The sequence below is a fragment of the Balaenoptera physalus genome, assembly GCF_965194825.1.
Source record: "Balaenoptera physalus genome assembly, chromosome: 1".
Taxonomy (NCBI): domain Eukaryota; kingdom Metazoa; phylum Chordata; class Mammalia; order Artiodactyla; family Balaenopteridae; genus Balaenoptera; species Balaenoptera physalus.
This window is the reverse complement of record NC_138882.1, coordinates 77,532,806-77,546,008: the sequence shown is the minus strand read 5'-3', so window position 1 is coordinate 77,546,008 and position 13,203 is coordinate 77,532,806. Positions and strand designations below refer to the sequence as shown.

Sequence of the window (13,203 nt, the reverse complement as noted above, 5' to 3'; positions counted from 1 at the left end):
GTCAGGCCTATAATCTTCCCAATGGTCCTCCTTATTTTCTAGTCTTCCGAGTCATCTGCATATGACTTGGAGGTGCTGAGGCTGAAAATTTCTGGTCTTGGTAATATCCTGTCAGTCTAACCTTTTGTGATTTTGCCCTGGGAGTGAACAGAGGGCAGGAGCCAGCTCCTTATAGGCACTGAAATGTCCCTGCAGTGGCATGTGAATCAGATTTCAGATCTGTTTTTAAGGAACTTGAAGCAAAAGTCAACCCCAAAAGAACCCTGAAGGTGCTGCAATGTTCTGGGTGGTTCTTGCTGACCTGACTGAGAAGATGGACCTCAGGAGGACCTGGGAACCACTCATGTTTCTCCCTGAGGCTTTGGAAGCAGGGACATCAGCCTGCTATTTGTTGGTATCAGTATGCAGCAAATCTCCAAGTGATTCTGTTGCCTCGGATTCAAATTTAATTCGCTCATTCTTAAGTTGATTTTATTGACCTAATATTTATTGAGAGCCTTCCCTGTGCCTTGCTTTTTGCTGGCATTGGAGATAAAATGGCAAGCTGGACACACTCAGTGCCTGCCTTGGGAGCTTAGTGTGTAGAGGCTGGAGGAGACTGTCTGGACCAACACCCTCACCCCCTGTCCCTCCCCTCACCCCATTTAGATGTGGCCTTTGAGGCCAGAGAGGAGGAACTGTCTTACCCACAGTCTCAGGGTTTGGGACCTTGTTTTCTCAGCTAAATAGTAAACAGCTGGAGGGCGGGATCAGGTTTTGTTCTTCTGCATGATACCCTGCAAGTAATAGCCACTCTGCAAATATAGATTGATTGATTAAATATGGCAAAGATATTCCTGAGCACTCCTCTTAGTTGTACTGCTTCCTCATCACTGGATAAGTTTCAGTCCCGTGCCTTACAGGGTTGGTGGTTTAGTACACCCTCACCGTGTCTCACCACAAATGCAGCTTTAGGTTACATTTGACCATCACGTCTCCTAGAATCGGCTTCTAAAATTATGTGTTTGAGCCTGAGGCAGGAGGAGACCAGTTGGAGATTTTACTCTCCTAATGGAGTCTTGCAAAGATATCCCTTAAAGCCTGGGAGAAGGAAACAGCACCACTTACAGCCTTTCTGCTGCGCTGCTCTGTGCTGGTTGCTTCCTCACACTGCACTTGTTTTATTTAGTCCTTTAAACCTTTGTAAGGATCAATAGGTGGTGTGATCCTGATGTTGCTAAGGATAAACGGGAGCTAACTGACGGCTGGCTGAAGCCTGTGTCACTGTGCCTTCTAACATTTTCCCCAGCCCCTCTGGGAAGTGTATACATGTACACAGGAGCTTTGAGTGGTTTCTGTGCTTGCTTTTCCTGAGAAGTATTTGAGAGACTAGAACTCATGGAAATTCCCGTGATAATCCCTGGAGAGCAGAGCATGGATTGCTTGTCTTGTGTATGTGTATAAATCCTTGCAAATTCTCCTGTCCCTAGAGTGAGTGCTGATAAACTGCCAACTTCTACCTCCCTCCACTCCCCAGGTACTCCTGTGCTGGGATACACTTGAATGGACTGATTTTAACGTTTAAGTATTTTGTGGCGAGTACACATAATTCTGGGTTTGAGGACAGTTGCAGTAGACTGGCATAATTGATTTACCTGCTTGAAACTAAGCACTGTGAGTCCTGTATGCAAATGCAGATTAAGCCGGATACAAATGATCACTTTGGTCCTAGAATCCAGAGGGCGGTTGGTGCATTCAGCTTTGTAGAAGGAAGCAGTGGCTGGTGGTAGAAGCCAAGTACCTGGAGATGGAAGCTGTTGGCACTGGGGACAGTTTACCATGTGAGATCTTAGGAAACCCCATCTCACTTCCTTAGCTTCAGTTTCTCTATCTGTGGTTTAGGAGAAAAAATTACTTGCCGTTTGACATCCCTTTCTCAGTGCTGCCTTATGGAGAAGAAGTTGTGGTGCTGCAGGGGAAAGGAGCACTGTTGCCCAGAGTAAAAGCTTGTATGTGAGGGCATATGTAGGTACACAGATATTTGCATGTGGATAGTTGGTGGTTTTCACCATAGTGGTCTTTCTGTGATTTATCCCCTTAGGCCCAGAATTCGGCTTTTTAAATTTTTCCCTGCACTTCACTCAGGACCCGTAGGATGACACAGAAATAATACCGATGCATCCCATTTCACCTCCCAAAAGGCTATGCATGTTCTGAGATTTGGAAAGGGGCTCTTTGTGACTCCTTGGGCTTTTTAGGCTACCCTCCCTGGGCCCAAGGAAACAGGTTGAACGGAAATCTGGCTCAAGTCCCATGTATTTTGTGAGGCCCTGGCGCCTGGCATTGGGGGCAGAGGATTATCTCGAGAGAGATTTGAAGCTCAGGGCTTCTGCCGCATCTTCCCTGGCACTCCTCCCCTGGGGTTTAGAAAGCTCTGGACTTCATTCTGAGTGAAGTTCAGAGTGACATCACCCCTGAGGAATTCTTTGGGGGGATGTGGGAGGATGACTTCTGGAGAATCAGGAGTTCTCCAAAGAGAGAGGAAGTGTACATTGCTGTGGTGAGTTCCATCTTCGTCTTAGGAACCTGAGCTGCTCTGTTCACTCCTATCCTGAGCTAGAAGGAAATGGAAACTTAGGCTGAATTAATAGAGATGCTGTATCCAGAATAAAGGAGGTGAGAATCCCACTCCCTCAGCGCCAGTTGTTAGACCGCGCCTGGAGCATTGTGATGAATTCAGAAAAGCACATTTTCCAAGGGATATGGACACACTGGAACATATTTATAGGAGAGTGGAAGAGCCCACTCTGGTCTGTGGGGATGGCTGGGAATACAGTGATTTTTAACCTGGAGAAGGCAAAACTCAGGCTTTGACCGGGCTTTAAATGTTTGGAAGGCTGTGCTGGGGATCCGTGTGTGGTCCCAGAGGTCCTTACATTGGAATCACAGAACTCTTGGGTGGAGGCTTTAAGGAGAGTGATTCTGTTTAATATGAGGAAGAATGAGTTTCATTTAGAATGGTATTTTTACTGTTTTCTCCTTGACCATCAAAGTGATATGTTAATTTTGGAGCATTTAAGAGGAAAGAATAAAAAAAAATTCATGAGGTATCTATAATGCCCCTATTGAGAAGCAGCCACTATTAGCCTTTGGCACTTTATCTTCTAGTATTTTTGTGTATTTTATTTTTCTTTACAAAGTTGAAATCATAGTGCATAAACAGTTTTGAATCTTAATTTTTTTTCTTTTGGCCACGCCATGCAGCTTGTGGGATCTTAGTTCCCCGACCAGGGATCGAACATGGGCCCTCAGCAGTGAAAGCTCGGAGTCCTAACCACTGGACTGCCAGGGAATTCCTTGAATCTTAATTTTTAAGAATGATTTCAGGCAAAACATTTAACCTCACATTTAATAATTTGTGGTAAACATAACATTTTAGTGGTTTCATAATATGCTATCCTAAAGGTATAACGTAATTTGATCTAACATTTCCTCCAACATGGGCCATGGGCCACTAAGTTTATTTTGTAGTTTGTGCTTTGCACTCAACATCATTATGCATAATAAATCTTTGCATGTGTTTTAGATTATTTGCTCAGGTTAGACTCCTAGAAATGAATCTGTTAGGTCAAAGTGTATGAACAATATAAACTGTTGATATACATTGCTATATGGTTTTACAGAAATATTATACCATTATACCAATTTATACTCTGTATCAGTTAGTACACTTTTGCTCCAAATGATCAGAAAACTTAACTTTAACTGCCATGAATACAAAAGGGATGTACTGGCTTTTATTACTGGAAAAAAAAGATGTAGGGCTAGAGTTTAGCTTCAGGTGTGCATGGATGCAGGGGCTCAACTAATGTCTCTAGGAGTCGGTTCTCCCTCCTCCCCCATCAGTAAAAGTCTGTTGGCTACTCAGGGCAACTGTTTGTGGTGGCCTGTGTGTATGTGTGTGTGGTTATAATTGAGCTTTGAATGAGGTATAGTGTTTCCATGACTGGCACAGGCAGCCTCAACCCAAGGAGGCTATCAGGGGAATCTGCTTATTTCTTTGGTCCCATTTGGTCTGGTTTTGCTGACATGAAAATTTTTCCACTGAAGTTGTTTTTATTAGACAAAGGAGGTGGATTACAGAGCCTTAAGGGGTTGTCCCTTGGTCCATCTTTCCATCTCTGTACTTGTCCATATGTCTCTTCATTCATCCAGGTAATGAATGGATGAATAGGAGTGAAAGGATGTGAATTCTCATCCAGGTTCCAGCACTGGTACCCTAGCGCAGTGTGCCCTAATGGCAGTGACCAAAGCGCAGCTGGGATCAGGGAGCAGTTTCTCCTCCTGAGGCACATCCTCCAAAGCATCTGCTTTCCAGCAGTTTTTAAAAGGTAAAATGTATAGTGAAAAGTTGTTAGAGGAAGTAGTGTGGAAGCCAGACATGGAGGCACTCAGGGAATGTAATCAAAGGGTACTGTCTCTCTCTCTTTTTCCAACTGATTTGCAAAGTCCACCCCCAGAGTCACTCACCAAGGCTTTAGAAGCTGATTTTGCATCTGCTTTCTGAACACCTCCTCATTATTTAAAGAGGGCTAATGTACCAGTTCTGCCTCTCTCAGAGGGTTTGGGGTTGGGGGATAAAATGAAATGAAAACGCACGCGATAGCACCACATAAATGTAAGATGATGTGTTAAGGGTTGAGCACCTAGGACGTAAAAGCAAGTTCCACATCCCTTCTGAAAGGGGTTATTATGTCCCATTCAGTAAGGCCCCAGAGGAATTGGTCTTTTTCCTCTTTGGTAGAGGAGCCCAAAAAAGGAGGTTGGTAGGATATTCAAGAACCACTGAGTCTTTGCACATAAAAATCTGGACCTCAAAAAGCATGAAATAAATGCAGATTCTTCTTCACATCCCTTGCCACCACAGGCCCCCTTCAGCTTGGCTTATGTTACTGCAGCAGCCTCGCCCTGCAGCTCTCCTCTGCATCTTCCGTAGACTGCTCTTCCTAAAAGTGCAAGTCCCGTCATGCCACTTGCCCTGCCTCAGCCCTGCTCTTGGGATGTGCTAATAAACTCCTTCATGTAACTGAAAAAGGCACATAGGAGTGATCTGGCTCCAGCTGATTTCACCGCTTTATTTTTTCCCTTCCTTCTTTGTGGCTCTACATTACAGTTGGACTTCTTTCGGTTACACCATGCCTTCTCCTGCCTTCAGACCTTCCCGGGTGTAGTTTATTTCTGCTTAACCCCCAACCCCAAAACTTTGAGTCATCTTTCAGATTTCAGCTTACATGTCACTTCCTCCAATTTTTGTCCCTCTTTTGACTGAGAGACTGAATGGCTGGTCACTAATGGTGGAAAAGGTAAAAATGGCTTATGCGTGTGCCCTCTGTCTGGGCAGGTGGTGACTGAGTATGGAACCCAAGTCCAGCAAATGGCCAGTGGGTGTCAGAGTGGTGTGGTCACTGTGAGCGGAGTTCACGGTAGGAGCTGGGAGGAAGGCACTCCATGTCAGCCTGTCCCTTTGGCATTATCCTATGCGTGTCTGCTTTGGGCATGTTCTGTGTTAGTGCTTTTGCCCCAAGGTGTGGAGTCCCAGCTTTTGATCAGTGCAGCGGCCCCCAGCTGTCTGAGTGGTTTTCAGAAGGGAGTGGGATGGAGGAATGTAGATGTCAAGCTCTCACTTTTCTTAATTCTTAGAAATCATTATGAATCTGAATCCCTGGGTTGGTGACGCTGCAGTTGTCAGGAGATTCTCTGTGCACACGTGAGGCTGTGGGTGCTTGTGTGGGATGTGAATGGATGGTGATTTGTTCATGGGTAGGACTGGGAAACGTTGAGAAGAAGCTGCTAAAATTTATCTTAGGTTTTTGCTGAAGTGAATAAGAAAATACCTGGGTTCTCTATACAACCAAGCATTCATGAGGCCGAAGGACACAAGTTATCAGAACTGTTTTGATGACCTCATTTAGCACAAATATATCGCCAGAAATCAGAGTGCTAATCAGTTGGTTCTGGAGACGAAACAGAACCGATGTCCAGCTTCTTAATGGATTAGAAAGTGAAAAGAAGCCTTGTGAGCCCTGGACGGGAAGCTGGTTCCTGGTGATTATTTATACATTTATTAAGCAAACATTTATTGATTATTGTGTGTTAGTCTTGCTTATGCTTGAATACACGTATTACCTCATTTCTTCGCACAATTCCGGGATCAGTTTGAGTTTTATTTTAGGAGTTTTTAAGAAATACTCTTGAATTTGTTTTCGATGGTGTGGCTGTTTATCTAATGGGGAGTGGTGTTGACTTGTGCTACTTGGTTGCAAGACAAAGCATTAGAAAGGAGCTTGGCTCTCTTTTTCTACCTGCCATACCACCTTTTTCCCCCTCTTTGGAATGAGAGTAACTATTAAGTGAATGGGGACCAGAGAAAGCACAACTTGTTAACAAGCAAGATACTTCTTGAAAATGGGATTCAAAGTTAGAGTTTTCCTTGCCTCGCTTTCCGAAAACCGCTCTAATATTGCCACGCTTGTGTTTCCATTTCTGTTTTTCATCCAGAATGACATAACGTCCTCTCCAGGGAGTATTCTAGTGTCATCGCCATTGGATCTTTTTATTAAGAAGGACTTTGGAGGTCTGCAGAAAGGGTGATTGGCACAGAATTATAGGTTGGGGAATTGTAGCTGTCTTGCTGTAGGTCAGCCAGGTTGTAATTGCTAGCTCTGCTGTGAGAACCACCCTGCAAAGTTCTGAACTCTGTAGACGACCTTGCTCTATAAGCAAGTAGTGCTTTTGGCGCCTATTGGTGGCTCTTTATTACCCTTCTTCAGATGTCTCTTGCAAACTGTTCTAAAGGTTCATTTCTCCCTCAATTTAAGGCGATCATTTCAGACTTATTAGAGTCGTATTCGCTCTTCTACAGTATTAACCAGGAATCTAGATATCAGGAATCAAAGTTGTGCATTCGTTTGATCACTCTCCCTTAGCAGAGCAATTGTTTATACTGCTCAAGTGAAGACCACTTTGTGAGGGACCTGGGATTGTCTATTTACATTTTGGAAGGCAAAACAGTGGCATAAAGACTTTTAGGGAATGTTATCTAAGTAACTGGAAAACTCAGAGGAACAAGGAAAAGAAACAGTGTTGAGCCAAGTGGTTAGAATAGGATAAAGGGATCTTTAATTCAGGGAGCTCTGGAAAGGAAAATGGACTAAGGCATTTTAAACCTATTTCCTTTTAATAAAAATTTCATATTTTTCTGATTCCTAATTTATAGGCGATCTGACTTCTGTGGGTTGATCAGATTTGTAAGAGGATAGTATATTAGTCTACTTGGGCTGCAGACTAATTTGCCATAACAGAATCCCACAGACTTGGTGGCTTAAACAACAGAAATTTATTTACTCACAGTTCTGGAGGCTGGAAGTCCAAGATCAAGGTGCTGTCAGAGTTGGTTTCTGGTGAGGCCTCTTTTTCTGGCTTTTGACGGCCTCCTTCTCACTCTGTCCTCACACGGCCTTTTCTCTGTGCACACATACTCTTGGTGTCTCTTCCTCTTCTTATAAAGACAGGAGCCCTATTGGATTGGGCTCTACTCTTATGACCTCATTTAACCTTAATCAGCTCCCTAAAGGCCCTGTCTCCAAATACAGCCACATTGGAGGTTAGGGCTTCAACACATGAATTCAGTCCACAACAGATGGGAAGACCTTATGATTTAATTTAGGGGTCAGAAAACTAGCCACCCCCCACCCCAGCTGTTTTCATAAAGTTTATTGGAACATAGCCACGCCCATTCATGTTTCGATTGTCTGTGACTGCTTTTGCACTACAAGGACAGACTTGAGTAGTTGTGATAGACAGTCTGTCCTACAAAGCCTAAGATATTTGTTATCTGACCTTGTACAGAAAGTGTGCCAACCCTTGAAATAGGCTGAGCTTGTTCTAATAAGAGAAGGGGATTGTTTTTGTACCAGGCTTTGTATCACAGTGATTTTTTAAAATTGACATACAAGTAGGAATTATTTGTTTACACATTAAGTAGGAAAGGAACAGAGAGTGAAAATTGCCCCATGGCTAAGGTGCCATGCCAAGTGGTTGGTACATATCAGGATTACGGGAAAGGGCAGCTGTGGTCGGAAGACCTTGCTGTATGACCATGGGCCATTCACTTCACATCTCTGAGCCTCGGTTCTTCCACCGTAAAATGGAAATAAGGTGACCTGTCTTATAACATGATTGCTTGGATCCAATGAAATAAAGCCCCTAGAGTATCCTATAAACGGTAGGAGGACTGTATAAATAGGAGGGATTATTCAGCACCTATTTGTGCTGTTGCAGCTGCTTCAGATAACTTGCCCAGTAAAACTACCCTATTATTTAGAGACTGAGAAATATTTGGATGGTGGTAATGTGCTGCTCTAGAAAAAGCAGTCACCAGTGGGATTTTTATCACATAATTAGAGGGTCTGCTGAATGTGCTAGTGAAGAGAAGCCGCTGTGTGCTGTTGCCTTGTGTTAATGTGGACCAGGGATCCTGAGCGTTTTCCCTGAGGATGTCCTAGAACAGCATCCTTGCTCCCTTCCCTTTTGTGATGCTGCCTCTGGCCAGCAGAAATTCTGGGAAGTCCTAGACATAGTGCCAGTGCCGCAATGGCCTTAGGGACCGTCACAAAATGACCATCTACCCACGGGACACCTATGCTTTTCAAATTAGCTTCTGGTCAGCTACCTTGCGTGTAAATCTTCTGAAAGAAGGAGCAAGCTGGAAAGCTGGGCAGTGGTAGGAATCGAGAAGATCCGAGGTTAGGATGAGAGAGAAGCAGAGCTGTTCAAGCTGTTTCTTGATCGACTCATTTGTTCCTTTATCTTTTCATTCCATCACTCAGTTTCCTCGTATTAAGAGGGGTAATACTATGTACTTGCCAGGGTTGTGGCAAGTATTGAATGAGATACTGCTGATAAAGTGTGAAGCAAACTATCTGACGTGGAGCACATGCTCTCATTAAATGGTAGTTCTTGTTTTTATTGTCATTTTCTAATGATTTCATATTCATTCATTAACTCCATATCCTGTTGCAGACATTGATGAACAGAGATAGGAGATAAAGATGCATAGGTTCTGCCCAGCCTTGGCTTCTGTGGCTAGCCGTGGTTCGGGAGAACCAGAGGTGCTCTTTGTGCGTCCATCAGGTGTGCATTTCTCATAGTGAGGCCGGTGGTGCTGCTGCTGTCTCTTAACTCAGCCTGCTCACCTGCCAGAGCACCGCCAGCTTGCCTGTCCAAATCTCGTCTTTCCTCCAAGACCAAGCTTGGGGCCCATCTTCTTCCTGATGCATGTTGGCTTACAGGCGTCACACCCTTCTCAGAATCCTGAAGCACTTATCCACCCAATTTAACTTTGGATCGCATCCCACCTGTATTTTTATCATTGCTTTATGTAGCGTTGAGAGAAGATACATGTCTAACTCGTCTTTAATTCTTGAGCGCTTATAACAGTGCCTGACACATGCATATGCTCAATAAATATTGGATTGGATTAATTCTAATTCAACGTAACCATCATTTTTTGAGCATGTACTTCTGCGTTTCTCAACCTCATCCCTACTGTCGTTTTGAACCAGACAATTCTTTGCTGTGGGGACCATTCTGTGCACCGTAGGATGTTTAACAGCATCCCTGGCCGTTATCCACTATATGCCAATAGCACTCTCCAGTTGTGACAACCCAGAATGTCCTCAGACATTGCCAAATGTACCCTGAAGGGCAAAAATCACTCCTGGTTGAGAACCACTGATTTACTCTGTTCTAGGCACTACCCCTACCCCCCTCCCTCCCTCCCTCTAAAATATTTCTTTTGTCAGAAAACTATTTTGATTGGCTCTGGGTTTTTTTGTTTTGTTTTGTTTTTGTTTTGTTTTTTATTTATTTATTTTTGGCCTTGCTGCACAGCTTGTGGGATCTTAGTTCCCCAACCAGGGATTGAACCTGGGACCATGGCAGTGAAAGCGCCAAGTCCTAACCACTGGACCACCAGGGAATTCCCAGCACTGCCTATTTCTTGTCTTCTCAGTTAGGTTATAAATTCCGGGGGGAGAATTTTCTTTATCTCCACAATGCCTGTGTACTGGCCATAGAGTACATGTCTAATTCATAGATGTTTGTTCCCTCAATCTGCTCGGCTCATTTTCCTCGTTGTACCACCTTCAGCTGAGGCCGGGAAGAACAAGAAATTCAAGGCTATCTTCATTATCCTCAGTTAGCATGCATTAAATAAATGCTTAGAATTTCCTGGTTTTCATTTTGCCTTCCTTGCTAACTCTCAGGTCTGGAGTCTCCTACTTTCTGAATGCCAGTACTGCAAGCAAATGAGCAAATGCCACATCCTTTGTTTAGATTTCCTTTGGAAAAAATTGATTAATATAATAGACTTATGGGTACATTTTTTTTCCTCCTCTGGAATCTCATTTACGGCCTTAAAACTCCACGAGGCCTCTGTTTGTCGTTTTTGCACAAGGTGGTGCAAAATTTGCTTAGGAATAGTTTCAAGAAGTATTTGCTCTGCCCTTCCAGGGATGGACACCAATAGGTGGCCCAAGTGTCCCAGGGACTCAGTTTTACATGTACGGTTGTACCAGGGTAAACAAAGGCTAAAGGTCTAAGTTTTTAAGTTGGGAGTGTGTGTGTTTGTGAGAGTGTGTGTGTAGTAAGGTGTCAGTGAGGACAGAGCAAGGTTCTGTTGGGGAAAATTAGGAGAAGTGGTGTTCCAGGAGAATTCAGTACAAAGAGCTCTGGAAATGAGAGCTCAGATCTAAGCTGGGATACACCACTAAGTAGCTATGAGGGCCTGGGCAAGGTAGTAACTCCTCTCTGGGCCTGGTTTCACCTGTGAAGGGAGAGAAATGAATTAGATGATCTTTACCATCCGTTCTACCTCTGAACATTTATGACTTGAAAATTTTAGCCTGAAGCACACTTCTTTTATACTCATGGAAGAAGACTTGATTAGAACGTTGGGCCAGGGTCTCCCAACACTTTGTGAAGACTACTCTCTTGCTAGCCATCTTCAACTTTTGGAAAGGCTGCCATGAAGCTGAGAGATTGGAGTTGTTCTTTGATACCTTGAGAGTAGAACCAAGTGATAGGAAGGCAGATTCTGGCTCAGTAGAAGAATTTTCTAGCTATCAGAGTTGCTGGAAAGTGAAATAAGCTTTAGAGGGAAGGAGTTTCATCACTGGGGGTATTCTAGCTGAGGTGATCAGCCTTGCCTGGCTGAAACTGTGTTATCAAATGAGTGACCAGACTAGGTGACTTGAAGTCCTTTCTGACCCTGCGAATTTTTTAAAATTCTGTTTTTGTTTTTGTTTTTTATTACTTATATCTTGAGATCCTTGAAAAGGGAAGGGGAAGAGATTCCTTGGTGGAGATGGATGTTAAAGTGAGGGCTCTGAGGCAGAGAGAGCATTGCTTTTAGTTATATTTCTTCAGAAACAGCTTTCAAGTGGGGTGTGGCCTGAAATGTAGGCGCTCAGAGATGTGTCAAGAAAATCTTTGTGGTGCACTGGCTGTGGGGCCCCAGCCTTGACCTTCACGGGCCAGGGACTGGCCCCCATGCTGAACCCACAGCTCTGCTTGCCTCTCTCACGGTGAGCTGTCCTGCCTTACTGAGCAGCAAGCAAAAGCCATGCTGTTTCCCCGTCACCGTCTGTCTATCTCCTCATGGCTCTGAATCAGCTGTCATGGGAATTGGCTGTGACTGAGAACCAAAATTAATCCACTTTCTCTGGAGATGATTTCTTTCAGGCCCATGTCTCTCACATTGCTGTGCTTTCTGAGGCCAGCATCTTTCTGTGAAGTCCTTGCTTTCCATTTTTGGAGCATTTTTGTAGGGCTCCACAGAGCGCCTGTTCCACTCTGTAATTGACTGGATATATTTATGCCACTTGTAATTACCTCGAGGTAATTGTCTGCTGAGGCCATGGCAGTGGCTCCTTTTGGGGGGGCCTTCCCTGGGCATTCATGCCCATGCTTCCCTGCCTGTGGAATGGGAGGTCAGCTTTATTTGGATGGTAGGGCGAGGGTGATATACCCAGATTGTTCCATGACACTGCTTCCTCTTTCCACTGACTGCCTTTATTTCTTCATCTCTGCTGTTGCAGACAACCAGTGTAGCACAGTGCATGAACCGTCTGTCAGGGGCTGCTGAACTAGCTGGGTCCTAAAGCACCAGGTGTCGTACCATTTGAAGGAAGTTGGTCAATCTGCTGCTCCCCTGCCCTTACCCTACCTCTCACTATTGTGCTCTTACTGCTTTCAGCCCTCTTCTCATCCCACCCATAGTTTTACATGGAGATCATGAATCCACTATGGACCCTTCTGGTTTTGGAAATGAGGGCGAATGGCATTTGACGTTGGGAAGAGCTACTTGGATCTCTTACTGTCTTAGCTCAGGTTGCCATAACAGTACCGTAAAATACCATAGGCTGGGTGGCTTAAACAACAGACATTTATTTTCTCACAGTTCTGGAGGCTGGAAGTCCAAGATGATGTATAAGCAGATTTGGTGTCCAGTGAGAACTCTCTCCTTGGGTTGTAGACAATTGTCCTCTCTCTGTGTCCTCACATGGCCTTTTCCTCGGTACATGGACATGGGGAGAGAAAGATCTTTCTCCTCCTTTAAGGCTATCCATCCTACCATCCTATCAGTTAGGACCATACCCTTAAGACCTCATTTAACAATAATTACCTCCTAAAAGCTCCTTCTCCAAATGCAGTCACTTTGGGTGTTAGGGCTTCAACATATGAATTCAGGGGGACTCAGTTCAGTCTAGCACTTACTTATTGGTGATTTTCTTCAACTTCAGAAGACAAAGAATAACTCGCCTTGTAATGTGTGAACAACACAGTGAGGTGATGGGTTATACGGCTGTCTTCTTTCTGTCAGAACTCTTGCTTTTTTTTTTTTCTTTGACTATTTGAGGCCTTGAGGGAGCCACTTTCTCTCTCCATGTAATTCCATTGTCCACAGATAGCTCGCTGTTTCCTGGTTAAAGAACACTGACAGGGGCTTCCCTGGTGGCGCAGTGGTTGAGAATCTGCCTGCCAATGCAGGGGACATGGGTTCGAGCCCTGGTCTGGGAAGATCCCACATGCCGCGGAGCAACTAGGCCCGTGAGCCACAACTACTGAGCCTGCGCGTCTGGAGGCTGTGCTCCGCAATAAGAG

General features: G+C 44.4%; 1 protein-coding gene across 6 annotated transcripts in view; it reads left to right on the top strand.

The window, feature by feature from the left end:
* The window catches only part of LOC309663865 (carboxyl-terminal PDZ ligand of neuronal nitric oxide synthase protein), a 302,668-nt gene that overhangs the window by 116,725 nt on the left and 172,740 nt on the right, over positions 1 to 13,203 (top strand). The window lies entirely within an intron of this gene.